Below are 16,330 nucleotides of genomic sequence, written 5' to 3' on the forward strand. Positions count from 1 at the left end.
CCCTGAAGTGCCAAAGCATTTCAAACGCATTAAACAACCTTCCAGTAGTGACAGTCTCCAGTTAATACCAGAGAAAGATTTCGTGATCACCCAGCTCCTCCAGACTGACACTAATGCTCATTTTCTGACACTGCATGTTTTTTCTAGAATCACTAATAAAAAGACTCTTTAACAAACACACCAACACTGGGGAGCATCACCTATTTAACAGTTTTCACAAAACCATTGAGGGAAAGAGGGGGAAAGGCACCAAACCAAGGAAAGCAAGCCCTCGTTCTCCCCCTGGGCGCAACGAGCAGCTGCCAGGGAGCCGACCCCCAAGTCCCACTCCAGCCCCGCGGTGCTGTGCCATCCCTCTCCTGTTTCCCTGGTAACTACAGAGCCACCAAGGAGGAATCACACGCTACAGAGAGAAACAAAGATTGCTGCAGCCCTTTGACTCCCCCTCCTCTACATCACTTCTGAATTATTAAAAGTGGCACAGCAATACCACGGCTGGAAAGCAGCAGCACAATAACGGCCATTCAGATGTTCGCTGTTCATCTGTTCCTTGATTGCCAGAACATGTGGGATCAAGAGTGCCAGATGGACACAGGAGAGGTGCCACTGCCATGAGGAGCTTGGCACAGCATGAAAAACAACTAATATGGTAAAAGCACAATGCAGTGAATGAGGTGGGGCTCAAACATTAGAAGGTCATAGAGCTCAGCAGCTATGCTCTCACACAAACATCCTCAGAACTGCTCTTGCTCAGCTTGGGGTACTGCTCCTCCTCTGTCCTCCCCTACTGTCCCCACTTGAAAATGTCTTTACTCTCTCCTACTAGAGAAAATGCTATTCCTTGGGTTTAAGTGCATCTGCAACCCCTTATATTCTCTGACAACAGCTTCCTCACTTTTACCTTCCATACATCAACCACATCCTCAGCAAAATGCTTAACACTAACATTAAATAAATATCACAGGCCAATATGCCTAGTGAGGAGGTTAAAGCACCCAACCACTCCCAGACAGCCCACCTGCTCTCCCCCGCTTGCTGTCCTGATGAGATGGGGTGATTCTGCCAGAAAAGCCAGTTGTGAGTGCCAGACAATTTCTGCTCAAACAAGATGCTTTTCTGTAGTGTCCTGAGGACTTGTTAAACCATCTTTGCTAAGCGAAGAGCACAGTTCAGAGGGCTCCTAATGAGGTGCTGGTCACATAAATCTTAGCGCACCGCCAGTGTGGCAAGGACACTGGTAAGTTCTGTGTTTCAGTAATGAGCACAGGATATGGAGTTGAGTTATTGGGCACACTAAAACATTCATTGCTGCTGGTTAGGTAACAGTCACATGCCAGGGAATGACATGTGTAAAATAAGGGCAGCTCAGTTAAGGCATTCCCTGGAACTCTCATTGTGCCACAGACAAGGGCAGGAGTTAAGTCGTCTTTGGAAAATTTCTAAGTTCTATTGAGCTGATAAACTTGAATGGGAAAAGGTGTAGGTCCATCTAAGACCAGGCTGCAGCTGTCTAGTGCACAGCTGTACTTGCTACCAACCCAAGTGGAAACTTGAAAGGTCTAAAGAAAATGCAGTGCTTTGGTCATGGCAGGCTAAATCCCTGTACCTGTAACAGTAGTTCCAACACATCTGCCCGGAATAACAAACAAGGAGAAGGTGTTTCCAAGACGAAACTTTTCAAAGTCATCCAAGGAATTTGGCAGTTGAAGATGGGATGTTTCCCATTCTTACATATGGAATTTATTTTCCTGCAATGGGCACTTGAAGTGATGTTGCTATATAAAGGGGGAAGAGAGCATGACTTATTTAGGTTTATTTATATGTATTTTGTTCTGGGCAAAAATTCTATCACTTCTATGTTCTAGGTAGTGATTCCTTGGAAATGGTCTCCCTTCTGCCTTTCCCAAAATCCAGGGAACTGACACTGCTAATCTTTCCCTACCACAGCCTTGGAGGTACTTCATACAGGTAATTCTACTTATTCCAGTGCAAAACTCCATCAGAAATCAGGCCCTGTACCCTCTCTTATGAGGAGATCAGTCATGCCCAGAGCAAGCAATGCAGAAGGTTAGTGGAAAAGCTATGCTTCTGTAGGAAAAGCACCACCTCTAGCATGAAGGGGGAAAAGATAACAGCATCCTGCTGGTTTGCAAAACCGAGGAGGAAAAAGGGATTAGCAATGCTGGGGAAGACCATTTGACTCTGCAAGGCACAGTCCACGGTTAACAGTCAGTCATGGGGTCTCTGTACGTCAGGTCCCACCACGTGGTGCCCACAGGCAGAGCTCCCAGAACTGCTTTGTATCTACAACTGCTCACGATCAGAGCACTGGAAAAGGAAATGTAGTTAGTCCTCATCTAAATTTTCAACCGCTGACCGATTAAAGCAATTTTAATACAGCCTCAAACAACGTCCTATCAGAGCATTTTTTAAATAGCTCACACACATAATTAACTGCAGCTAAGTAACTATAAGCAAGTTGAACACCTTCTCCTCCACATTTGTGCTTAGGTCATTGCTGTAGGACAATACAATAACTGAATTACACCTCAATAGCAATAAAAAGTATACAAAATGGTCAAAATATAAGATAGGATCCACTGCCAGTTTCTAATCAAGTATGAGAATACCATATCTGTTACTGTTCTTACATTAATAATTACTTCTTTTGTGAGGGATGGAGGTACTTTGAGTAGATGCTCTTTAGCACTTATGCCACTAAAATAACTTGGAGGTTACCATGCAAGTACAGTATTCAGGATGTGGCATAACAGGTCGATTCTTTCCCTGCGGATGTTCCAGTATGTAGTTCAGTCAGTAAGATTCATAGGAAACCAAGTTCAGACTCACAAAAATAAGATTTATAAATTTTAAAGGAAGGCTGAAAAGAATAACAGAGGATCAACTGTAAAAGCACAGAAGATAGAGGAGTTCAAAACAAAGGGATTATGAATTATCTTTCCTGCCCTTTGTAAAACAAATCTTATGTTTTTGGCATTCACTCCAATTTGTCTCTCAAATCAGCTGACAGGTATTGTAACCCTGGGAAAAAAGCTTTGGAGTTTCTCACTTTGAAGAAGACCAGATTCAAGATCAATACATACACCCACTGAATGTTTACTGGCATGAAAGACACACCTAAAAAAATATTTATGTAATGTTAAAAGGTCAGTTTTCACTAAAGACCTAGATTTACTTGCAAAGTCTCTGCTATACCTAGAGGGCCTCTTTTAAGAGCAATTCAAGTCAATGTTTTAAGATTATGTTATATAAGCTGATGTTTCTCTTCTACTCCATTTATCCATATCAACTTTGAAATGCACCATCCTTCTTGTTCTAGAGATGTAAAGGGTGTTTCCCTGTTTCAGGAACTAAGTATTCTTAAAAATACTCATATAGGTGAGGTAACATCCCTAACTTAAAACCCAGCTATGAGGAACCTACCAATTTAATTATATTTACCAATCTCATTTCCAGAGAGTTTAACTTACCAGGTACCATTTTTTGTCACTCTTTAGAAAGCTTTCTGGCTTTCAAAGAGAAGAATTCAAAGTTTTAAAGTCTAAAGTCAAAGCTGGAAGAGTTGTAGTATATTAGCAGAAAAGCCTGCCTTGCTGCTGAACAACATCTGGTGCCTGAGTTGCCTCAAAAGTTTTCAATTCCATGTTTGTATCATGCCTAATGCAAACCAAATCCCCCCTTCACAAAAACCACAGTCTTTTCCCTCCCTCCTCGTTAAATTAAAAAAAAAAAAAAAAAAAAAAAAAAAAAATCAGGGGCCATCTACTGGGAAAGACTTACATGTATTACAAAAGTTTATTACTACAGATGATAATCATTATGATATACTAATTGCAAGTAGGGGACCCCTGGTGGCCTAGTGGTTAAGATGCAGGACTCTCACTGCTGCGACCACGGGTTCGAATCCCAAGTCCCCCGGGCAGATGGTAGCTCGTTAGCCCTGTGAGGCCATCCATCTATGAGAAGGTCACTCTAAACAAACCTACGTCCTGAGGACCTCACTGCCATTGTCCGAGCTTGCTTGGCCCCGGCAGATGAACCTTAGGATTAAAGGGTGGGCTCAGTTCAGCGCAGGCTGTGTCTCACCTAAAAAATCCATTGCGCAGGCTGGAAAGGTAAAAGACCTTTCCCCAAATCTTCGTTCGCGAAGACTGGCCATTATTATTATACTAATTGCAAGTGATGTTTACACTGCAGACAGTTGGACCAACAAAAGCAAGTTTATTTCTGAATTCCAACATACAAGTTTCAATGCCATGCTGCTTGTGTGTTGGGTTTATTTAATGCTTTTTTCTTCTCCATCCCCTCTTTTTTTTTTTTATTTTTTTAATTATTTTTTTGAGATGGACCATATCCTCAGGCAACAACGCAGGAACAACTCTCCTGACACAACAAAGGCTCTGTGTGTTCTCATGTATCAGAGCCAAGAAATCTGCCCATGCTGAAGGTATTCTTTCCTACTTGAGAAGTCAGCACTAATTAAATGTTGGTAAACAGGATCTCTAATAAGCTGCATCCTTCTGGTTGTTAATTTTCTAGCACTATGAGCATTTTCACAATGGGACAGTGTTGTCAGTGACTAGAATCTTTACAGCTTCTGAAGTGGCAAGGGCCTGGAAAAAACAGAGAACCTTTTTTAAAATAAGAAAACTTAATGTTTTATTTAGCTTAAACAAACAAACAAAAATCCATAGTTATTCCCATTTTTCCTCCAACCAAAACAGAGCTACTCAAGGTTGACAAAATTCACTGCCTAAGAGAAGAAAGATCAAAGGCAGTGTCAATATTTAAAAGTGATTTTTCTAGTCAGCTACACCAGTTTTATGCCATATGTTCAGTTGAAAGCCACAAGCTACGACACCTACAGCTGTTCTGCCATTTAACATCTGATGAGCTTTTTTCTTTTTAACAGAGTTAGTAATATTTGGCTTCAGACAGAGCTGTGAAGTGATACCTCTCTATCCAACAACCCACACGACCCTACCCCAGCCTTATCAGAAATGGTCTGCTCATCACTTCCCAACCCTATGGCTGATGTGGAGGTCTTTGGGGCTCGAGCCAGTGACATGAGGTGGCCAGGCTGGGTCAGTAATGGCAGCACCAGTTTGCCATGTGGTACAAACATGACACAACCAGAAAACCACAGAAATTCTGCATCTGCTGTGTAGAAGGTGATCCACTACACTGGTGTCTTATCAGGTGGTCTGTTCACAGGATCCATTTTTAACTCCTGCATATCCAAAAGCATCATGTCACCAAGTCAGCTGAGTTTCAAACTTAGTTATGTTCAAGCAGATCAGGATAGATACACCAAAATCCTCAAACCACACCAAGTAAAGTATCCTATTGTTCTCTCTCTCTTTATTCATGGAGAGAAAAATTAGAGGAGTATCAGCCTTCCTGGTTAGAGCCTAAAGCAATTTCTCTCACCTAGTGACAAAGGCACTCAAGGTAGGGGAAAAACTCAGGTCCTGGCCCTACCCTCAAGATTCCTTGTGCATTTTATCAAATCAAATTCAGGAGGAATAAGGATCGTCTTCCTCCGTCAGACGTAACTGCTGTGCTGATCTCAGCTTGCATCAGACGTGCTCCAAGGACACCCACTAATCTGGCTCTTCAATGGCCTTGTGAATCACCCAGTGGTGAAGGTGAAAAGGGAAGTGTTGAATGCCTTTTGGCATTTATATGGTTAGAAACATATTTGCAAAGTTCAGGTGTATGTTCTGCAAACACTCAGCCCAAATGCACCTTATGTGCTTGAATGTTTACTTACACCTGAGCCTAACTCTCTTGGTCCACTTCTGGGAGAATATGTTAGGCCCAGATTGCCTGAAAGTACAACAGACTGTGCTAAATAAAGAACAAAACATTCAAAAAGCAAACAAAATGTACTAACAATTGTGGCAGTTTCTTTAAATCACACAACTGATGGCAGGATTGTATTTATAGCAATGAGGACACGAGAAGGGAAGTTTGCAAGTAGAAGTAATCTTTTATTGAAACCTCTAGAATAACTGGAAAGATTAGGCACATTTCTGGTCTTGCAAGCCCTTCCTTGGACACACAAGTTTCCCCTCACTGTACTGGTTGGGAATATAAAAGATGCTATCCCTGTCTACCAGACTTGGCTTTATTCCATAAGGCATCTTTGTCAACTGAAGAATGGCACCGATTTGCCCAAAGACATAATTCATTGCAACTGGAATAATATTTCAAGTAGAATAAAACCTAACCTTAGATTTTATTCCTGAAGGCGCTTTTTAGCTGTTGCCAAACCTGTGTATGACATGCTTGTAAGAACCAGCAATGCAGGTTAAACTGCACTTGAAAGAGATGAGGTACAGGGGCAAAGATTTCATTATCTCCAATAACGCTTCACGTGCTGAAATACAGACTGACACACAGCTTAACCACACACCACCTGTCCTCAAGGACTGCTGGCACACAGTTTCCTGCCTGATTAACACTTGAAGCCCCCCCAGTTTAAATAGTAGCTTCTACTTTTCAGGCAAACTGGAAAATAAACCAAACGAAACCAAATCCCAACCTCCTTCTACAGTAATAATTCTCAAAATTAGGCATTTGCTTGTTGTTCCCATCACAAGAAAAACATTAAAAACAAAGAAGAATAGGAAGGCAGGAAGCATATTCAGGGTCTATCCTGAAGTTATATTTTCTTATGCCTTTTGCTAGGGCAAGTCTTTGTTTTAGAAGCCTGCATAATTTAAGCCTCAATTATTTAGGCAATTAACAGGTGCTGTCTGTGTGGTGATAACACTTTCTCCCTTATCACAAATTGGCATCTACAAAAATAGACTCTTCGAGTCTGCAGACTTTTTTTTTTTTGCTAGAATAAGAGAAGACAGACCATTCCTGAACAGTTAAATTTATACTTTACTGAAATAAAGTACGACTTTATTGAAACAGCAAAGCTCAGCCCTTCCTGAGCAATTGGGACTATTCGTCAAAAGCAGTCAGATGTTATATAGAGCTCCAAAGAGCATAGCTGTTAACAAATGTTTATACAGTTGTTATACTGACATTCTGAAGCAGAATTCACTCTAATGTTAGATTTTATATAAAAAGCCAAGAAATACTCTGTCTTTATCATCAACTTCATCTTATTGAACATCTACTTACAGAGAGCATTTACTTCAGATTCCACTGGGCATAAGTCAACAGACTTTTGTTTGTAAAACAGCAACTACTACTTCTGCCCTTTATTCTCTTTATTTCACCATTTTTCATGTATTAAGCTTCAGAGTGCTTCTTGGAATTGCTAAGTGACCCACTAATATTCCACTGAAAGAATTTATGGGACCACATTAAAAATTCTTGGCCTTTCAATCTTTCCAGGTTTCCTGTACAATCTTGTTGCATAGTTTTTAAATTGAATTAAGTGTGGGTTTCAAAGACAACATGAAACGTGCTTCTTCCCACGAGTTTCTGCAATGGAGAGCACATCATTAACTCGTGAATTTAGGTGCATGATTAGTTTCAGAACAGAATTCAACCTAAGGAAAAGTTCTTTCTTCACCCTTGTGACTTCTCTTCCCCCACAGCACGCTACACCCACAAGGCTCCTCACATCAACAGGCACAGAAGCAGCAGTGCCTTTTCTCCTCTACGAGAAAGGAAATCAGAATCTTCCACTGTGGCAGTTCTGGAGCTGACATTTCCACTGACGGTGGGAATACTGTTGGATTACTGTCTATGCTTAAGAAAAGATACCTCTTAATGCTGCAATTTAGAGCCTTTCTATTTTGTGTAGAGAAGACTGAACATCAAAGTAAATTTTTAAGTCAAACAAGTCACTCTCCATACAAAAGTTATCCTTCAGGAGACTTGAGGTCCATGACAACCCCTCATCAGTTTTCTTCACTTTGCTTTGGTATAAAGACATTACAACCAAAGGTGGTGAATGTTTGATGCAATAAGCTCACACTGATGAAGTTACAGATAAAACCATTCCCCCTTACTTGTGCATTTGTCCTGCCTATCAATGAAGTCCGAATCCCTCTCATTCCATATGGATACAAAGATTTTATTGCAGAAAGCAAGCTGTTTCACTAAGCCTAAGAACATTAGTATATGTGCCATCAATTTGAGAAGAGTAGAAAGAATCTGTGTTCAAAGCAGCCCTTCTGAAGTATTCACAGCAGAGCAGTTCCGAGGCACACAGTGAACGATCAGTTGTCCTATTCTGATCCCACACTTATTCCTTAAAATACAACTAAATTACATTATTGCCAACAGCTGAACATAGTCAGAGCGAGAAAAGTGGAAACAAGGCAAGGACAACCTGGGCAAAGGAACGGAAAACCCGCGAGTAAGAACTGCAACACTAAAACTCTACAAACCGGCTTGATGATGAGCAGTACAAAAATAAACTACTTGACTTTACTGTCTATGAACACTGTAATTTGATTATTAAATTCTTGGATGTACCAAGCCCAGGGACAGCCCAGCCCTACTAATGCAGTGTCCAAACAACGGCACAAAGAATTGCTCACGGTCAAGGAAGTTCAAGGCTTAATGTGAACTGTCTTCAACTGGACAAGTATTTAAACATCTAAGTGGGGTATTAATCACTACACCTTGAGAGACTGTCATCCTTAATAATCCCAAAGTGCTTTGTAATTTATGGCACAGAACTGCAGCTACCATGAGGTTCTTGGGCAGCAGCCAACTGTTGCTTATCACACTGTGTTGTTTGGATAGGAAATGCTGGCTTTGGATACTGCAGTGAATCCTTGAGAGGCTTTCAGTGCCTTCACAAGGGAGCATTTTAGTTCATCCCAAGGACCCAGATATATTAGACTATGTTTTGCTCAAAGACAAGAACCAGACTCTACATACTCTGTATGAATTTTGAACCTCTAACTCTTAGCGGCAAGTATTTCATACTGGATTAGCCCATCCCACAAACAAACCATCACAATCAGACATTTCCTAAGGTACCCAAGAGAGACCAAACTCTCATCATCAACTCTATTTACAAAATTTAAAATGTATATACAAGATAATACATCAATCAGGAAATCAAACATGATATCACAGGAAGAAACCAAAAGCTTGACCCTGAGAAAGGATACAGCCTGTGACTTGATCTGTGGAGATTCCTACAGAATCAGGCCAATAGAAGTGCTCTTCCAGTCAAATGCTCTAGCTTGTTTCTGCTTTCCTTAAAATAGACACGTACCCTGCACAGATCCTCTTCTTGGCCATATCTCCAGTTTTTCAGATCTGTGTATATCTCCATCAGTCAGAGGCTTGGGGAAGAAAAGTGAAATTCAGCAAAGCAGCTGGAGCACACATAAGGGGACTGCTGCAAAATTACCACAGAACTTTTTTCCTGCATATAGCCCTTAGTAATAAAAGCCTTTGTGAATTACTAAATTTGTAGGCACTCTGAATTACAAGAACTTATCATTAGGTACTGAGAAATTTATTTTAAAATTTAAAATTGTATATACTAAAAATAATTTATAATTTTCCCAAATTACTTTGTACAAGAATAAAACATTCTCCATGTTTTATTTGTTTGACCATACTACAAAGATAATTTTGCATCTGTTTTTAAAATAGCATTTATCCACTGCAAAGGTCAATATTCCTCCTCATCTATGAGTCACTCCAGTTACCTTCTTCTGAAATACACAGTTCTCAACCATTTCTGGAAAAGGATTCAAGAACTGCCTAAGTAAGATGAAAATCCTACACACTGCAGCACCCAAGAAAAGTTAGTTCTCTCCACTTCGTTTCAAGGCTAGCGTGAAAATAAGTGGGAAAAAGTTAAACTGTTGTGAAGTACCTATAAAAAAAAAGTAGGTCAAGTTTAAAAAGTTTGACCTACTGATCTTCTTTGCTTTGGCAAAAGTACAAATGGAGTTTACATAATGCTGCTTACATGTAAGTGCTGGCTGCAAACTGAACAATACAAATGTTTTTAATAAGCCTCAGCCATTAACAGGATTCCTTTTTTCGTTATTTCAGACACTTTTTAATCTTTGTTTTGCAGTACCCACTAATGAATCCTTCCTTTTAAGATTCATATATTTAAATCACTCTTGTGTTGATTTCAGTGTCAGTTTGTGGCAGCAAATGCGACAGACACACGTAAAATCAGCTCTAAGCTGATTTAAAAAACCATCACTGCTTGTGAGTCACAGGGAAGTTCCTTAAGCCACAAAGCTGAAGTCTCGACAAGGCACCTTTCCCTCAGGTTGTACTGTCCACACTGCAGCTTTACAAAGTACCATGAACTTTGAATCACAGAATATTCTGAGTAGGAAGGGACCCACAAGGATCATCAAGTCCTTCTCCAGTAAAGTATAGGATAGACAGAAAACAAACCTGTATCTGCACATACAGATTATTATTTAATTCTATAGTAACTGTGCTTACTGCTGGCAAGTAAATAAAGGCAAAAAGGTTATTCCAAATATCTGAAACTCAAGTACCAAGTATCAAAAGCACCTACCATCAGAAAAGACAAATGAAATGCCTGTTATTCTGTGATTATTTTCTCCTCAGTTTAATACAGTAAAATTGTGATAGGAAACAAAAGTTAAAAAAAAAGAAATTGAAGCTCTGCTGCTAAAGCTAAAAGAAGCTTTTGTAATAAAGATACCACCTTTTTTTAACAGAGGAAGGAACTGAGGTACTACCACAATAACTTGCCAACATCCAAACTCAGTCATGCCAGATGGTAGATTTGACAGGTAAATACAAGTTACTGGCTCCCAAATCTGTACTCTGTAATCAGGTATTTCTTACCTAATTCTTTAACACTAATTAGAGAATGAGGAATTCAAAAGCATTCGGTGGAAGGCAAACTATTAATTTTGTACCTTCACATGCTAAAGAGAAAACAGAATGTGCATCTCACAGGAGCTGTATCAGTTTGTATTTGTTAAAAAGCAGATGTAAAACATCAGTTCCTCAATGGACAGAAACAATTGGCTCTCTCATCTCTGCTCTGGCAGGCTCAAGTAACCAGGCTGACACAGCTCTCTTTCATGGGATTCTTCCTACACATAAAATAGTTCCATATGTTTAAATGTTGACTGATTGAGTAAGCACAAAATTAATTCATTACAACAATGCCTTTCTATTGATTTTTCTTGTGCCTTAAGGCCTGGTCAAATACAGAACCCAAGTACAATTCACACACTCTTCTTTGTCACATTTTTACATCTACAGTCCCAAAGTGGAATGGAAATATTCATTTTCAAGATGGCACTGACCCTCCCAGAACTATTAACAGACTACTCTTGATAGAGTATTCAAATTATACAGGGTTTAGATTCTAGTTCTTATTTGGGTTTTGTATTGTTGTTTTTAAGGCACTGGCAACATCTCTGAAAGGCAAGTAGTTGGCAGCGCCTGCATCTTAGGACCAGCAGGTCTTAATCACAACTCACCACCTTTCCCTCCTTGCTCACACACCTGGGAGCATCTATCTAAGGAATGTGTTTTCCTGAAAATTTTGTTCCAGAATCTGATGTTCAGATGGCTTAGGAGATTGCTTTTCAGCACTCACCTCTTTCTAGGACCTGATGGTACATAATTCTTCATTCTCTGTATCCTCATCCTTTTTTTTGTATTCTCAGCATGCAATCCAAACCAGGTCCATGAAAGGGCAAATAACTTCTCCTGTCACAGTCACTACACGATAGCACAAAAAACATTAGGAAAAAGTAATTTTGTAGAATTGCTTCCAATCACGTCCCACCGTTCTCTACTGAGAACAACTGGGAGACATGTTTTGAGTATATTGCAAGATGCTCAACAAATGATCGCCAGAACCCTTTTACAACCAGTTTTTGAAAAGCCAATAATTCATACATCACAGAAACAAAACACTGTCTCCTTCAGTGGGCAGCACAATGACTGCTCTATATCATGATTCCTCCACAGAGGAGTGTTGTACATGAACAGCTTCTCAGCACAGGCCCTAAAAGGCAGAAGGCAGTGGTAATATGCCATCCTGATTTTTACATTTCACTACTTTTGGAGCAGATAACTGTACTTAGAACAATAGTTCCAGCTGGAACTCAAGTTTGCACACTCTTTAAATTGTTGATGCTTTATTTATTTTATCTATTCCATTCTATTTAGAAATACTAATTAATTCAAGTACCCTCATGTGGTCTTGGGTTTATTCCACGTATAGTCAGTGGTCCAATTAGAGAAAAATATTTCAGTGGTCTCAAGCCCAGCAGGAGCCAGGAATCACTGCTTGGTCACATCACCTGTGATAGTTCATTAAGCTGATCCCAACAAAGCTACAGTTCCTCTTGGAACTGTGAAGCAAAATTCCTCAGGAAGAGCTATGACATGCAGAGGAATAACACTGAACATCAGTAATTTTCCACTTAGTACCACACAACTTATTTCACAGGAGCAGGGAGGTAACTGCCTCAGGAGGGACAGCCTGCTGCGTATGGCTTGTTCTCCTAGAAGACCACAGATACCACTGAGTCAGGAATCATGCTTCACAAATAAAACTACAACTCAGAATGCAAACCCAAGGACTACACATAACACTTCAGAAGACAGCATTTGTAAACAGGCAATTTAAAATAAGTGGCATCTTGTAGATTCACAATTCACTCTCATACTGTTACTGCACAGCAAGATACAGAATGTTTGATACAGAAGTTCACATGAAAAGTAGAATTCCTAACACAAGGACCTTGTGCTTATGTCACAGATGTGAGATGAAATTGGAAGCTCTGCTGAACACCAATATCACCCAGGTCAGCACTGCTGTGCATATGCTGAGTGGCCTGGCCATAACATTATACTCAATGTTCCCTGGTGATCTATGGATCAGCACAAGAGGATGTGATATATACTTGCTTTAGGAGTTACCCATCAGAGTTAAGCATCCTTAAATTCTGACATCCATATGAACTTAATGAGTGCTATAAAAAAGGTACACGTTGTTCTGTAAATTGGAATCAAGTGAACAATCATGCTACATAGGAAGGGATGACTAAGTTACATAAACAAACTGATAGCTTAGCTTTCTGAAGGGAGATTTTATTTGATTAAATTATCTTCTTGAGTTATTTGACCTATCCTAAAAGCATTTCAAATTGTCAAACCCCACACATGTAGAGCTTTTAACAACTCTAATTTCAACTGTGCACACTATTCATACCCTCTTCCCTACAAAAGGGTTGAGAGCTGAAGCTTAGAGCAGCTTCTATCCCCCTTCCTTCCCTACTGAAGGCAAAATATCAAAATCATTAAAGACCCTCCCACACAAAAAAGGAACATATGGAGACAAAACTATCAGCTTATGAAGTTCTTCTCAAAAGAAGTGTAGAGATACAGGAGCAAAATTCCTTCCTACTGAAATCAGTGGCACTTTAGGCATTGGTTTAAATTAAAGCCAACTCTGTCCTTATTTCTCACACAGAGTGTCAGTTTGATAAGAAAAGGCTGTCAGTGCAAGAATACTGAGCAGCCACTGGTTTCCAGATTGCTTATCAGTGTTCTGCACTTGCACAGCACGAATAACAAAACCTCACTGAGAACTCTCTGAAAGAAAAATCCATTTTATTTTCATCATCTTTCCTTTATAATCTTAAAGATGTATGAAATACCCAAAACTCAGCTAATGAACAATTCTTACAAAACTACACAAAGAGCCAAATGGAGACTTGGACCCATGCTCACAAAGGTGTGGTTCAGATAAGTATATGAAACCTTCAGTGATCTTGGTTGCACTCCTTTGCTCTTAATTGCAATACTGGAGAGAAATTTTTATAGCCAACATTTTTCAAATGACTGTAAAACTTATCTTTACGAGTAAGATTTAGTAGACTAATCAGCCCTTCTTCTATATTGATTCCACAGAACACAAGCTCCTCTAAAAAAATATTGACAACCATCTAGATTTTTCAGAAAAGCATTAAAGCCACTGATTTATTTTGCTATCCAATTTAGCAGAAAATCATCATTATCTCTGGAGTAAGAGGTACGTATTGTTTAGCACTCAAATCAGAACAGATTCTTTTTTTTTTTTTCCCTGAAACATAAGCCCAGGTTCCCAAAATAAATGGCTGTAAACAGCTCTGAATGAGCCAATGCAGTGCTGCCTTCCCAGGATTGCCAAGACCTCTGCTCTGTGCCATCCTCAAACAGCTGCAGTGTTGAGGAGACCAGGCTGTTCCACGCTGCCTTTCAGCAGCCAAGCAGAGAAACACTGTTACCCCCCCCTTCCTCCTCGGGACTAGGCTGATTTGTAGAAGCAGAATCTAGAATAATTCCCACAGGAGATGGACCTAAGAACACAGAGATAAAGGAAAGAAATATTTTCTTTTACAAAACAGTTCCTTTCACCAGCAGAGTGCAGGATGCTTAAAAAAACCCTGGTTCTGAGTGGCACATATGGAAGCTGGAGGCCTTGGATGTGCTCCAAGCACGGTAAGTCTGCTGAGAGTGCCTGAATGTCACCAGCAGCTGGGACAGGTTTTACCATCAGGGCTGTGCCCTCCTTTGCCAAATCTCTCCCCAGCAGGCTCTGGGTAATGAATGGCTCTCATAAAAGCATTCACCTCAGAATTCAATACCACCGTGTTTGCTACAGGAAGTCCTTGGTTCAATGGGCATCCTCACACTTCCTTTCTTTGCAGTTCGGGCAAAAGGCTCAGTTTAGAAGGTCTAAGCACTAGAAATATATATTTATGTTGCTTTTAACCACAAGTCTTATAATAATGCATTGAATCCCATATCAACAAAAATCTACAAAAGAGTCACTAAGGAAGGATGACAGCTAGCTCTCCTTTATGGTTTTATCAAGACAGCAATTTGTTTGGCTTCAAAACATAGCAAAAATAGAAAAAAGACTTAGGTCTGTCAAAACACTATTTGACTAGTGAAGTCCTTCAGAAAAATCCACACAGATTTCATGTTTTACAGCCTAATTAAAAGTAATATTGTTAGTTGCACCTCAGAAGTGGCAGATGATTCTTAAGTAATCATCCACCAAGTAACCAAGAAATAACGATTCTACTTATAATATTTTAGGAGACAATTTTTGTATTATAAAGAGATATCAAACATTTTTGTCTAAGAAAGAATGTGAAGGACTGTGCTTAATTCCCAAAGGATCTTCTTTTTCCTTCAGTGCTTTTTTCAGAATAGTTTTGTTATCTCAATTCTACATGGGCAGAGAGAAACCAACATCTTACACATTCCATAGGATCTGCTAATGTGAGGCAGGACTTCAGAAAGACATACTTAAATATTTAAAATGAAGATTATTTCATTTAAGCCCCTGAAGCTCATTACTGCAGCACTACTGCTAGGTGGAATTCTAAGAGGAAAGAACCAACTATTTTATATAGCCACAGGCAGGAAGATCATCACAATTAGCTACAGGAGGAACTGTGAAGTCATCTGGGGAGTTCCTGAATGCTGCACTTTGGGAAGGAAAGGGACTTGTTCCTCTGGTCTGGAGCATGTAGGAAAGGCCAGGTTCTAGACTAGAAGCAATTCAAACAAGCCATTAGGACAGTCTGGTCAGAGGGAATGCCCACTCATCAATCCCTAACAGCCAACATTTTCAATACTCTAATTCATTAGAATAAATGAAATATGACATAATTTGAACTCAAATCCTTTTACATGACACTGAATATTAGCCATGAAAGATGCAAGCCAGACAAAGAAAATTTTTTAAACCCTCAGCAAGAATTTATGACAGAACTCTTTACACCAAGACCATTTTTCTCTATACTAACTTGTGGTTTGCTTCAAAGTTATAAATTTAAGAAAAGTCATAGAATCTCCTGAGTTGGAAGTGACTCACAGGAATCATCAAGTCCAGCTCCTGGCTTGGCACAGGACAACCCCAAAAATCTCATCATGTGCCTGAGAGCACTGTCCAAACACTCCTTGAGCTCTGTCAGGCTTGGTGCTGTGACCACTGCCCTGGGGAGCCTGTTCAGAACCCAATTACCCTCGGGGGAAGAACGTTTTCCTAAGATCCAATCTAAATCTCCCCTGACACAGCTTCAGGCCATTCCCTCAGGTCCTAATGCCAGTCAAGGTGGTTAATTTAATTTCATCTGTTTGCAGTAAGGATGGCTTCCTTTCCTGACACGGAGCTTTGTGTTCCCCGGGGACATGACATCAAAGAGCTGCCCTTCTCCTGTTATCTCTCCCTGCTCCACTGATCAGACTATCCAGGTCCTTATCAACAGGCTAAAATAAATTGTTCATACAAACAATTACACCGTTAGTAAGAAGACAGAACCACAAATCCTTGTTCTTTTAAAGAAAACAGTGT

General features: G+C 40.0%; 1 protein-coding gene across 2 annotated transcripts in view; it reads right to left on the bottom strand.

Annotated features, from left to right (window-relative positions):
• MOSMO (modulator of smoothened) overlaps window positions 1-16,330 on the bottom strand; it is a 32,185-nt gene that overhangs the window by 15,159 nt on the left and 696 nt on the right. The window lies entirely within an intron of this gene.

This window comes from Neopelma chrysocephalum, unplaced genomic scaffold (assembly GCF_003984885.1).
Source record: "Neopelma chrysocephalum unplaced genomic scaffold, ASM398488v2 Primary Assembly neopelma1_65, whole genome shotgun sequence".
In the NCBI taxonomy this organism is placed as follows: Eukaryota; Metazoa; Chordata; class Aves; order Passeriformes; family Pipridae; genus Neopelma; species Neopelma chrysocephalum.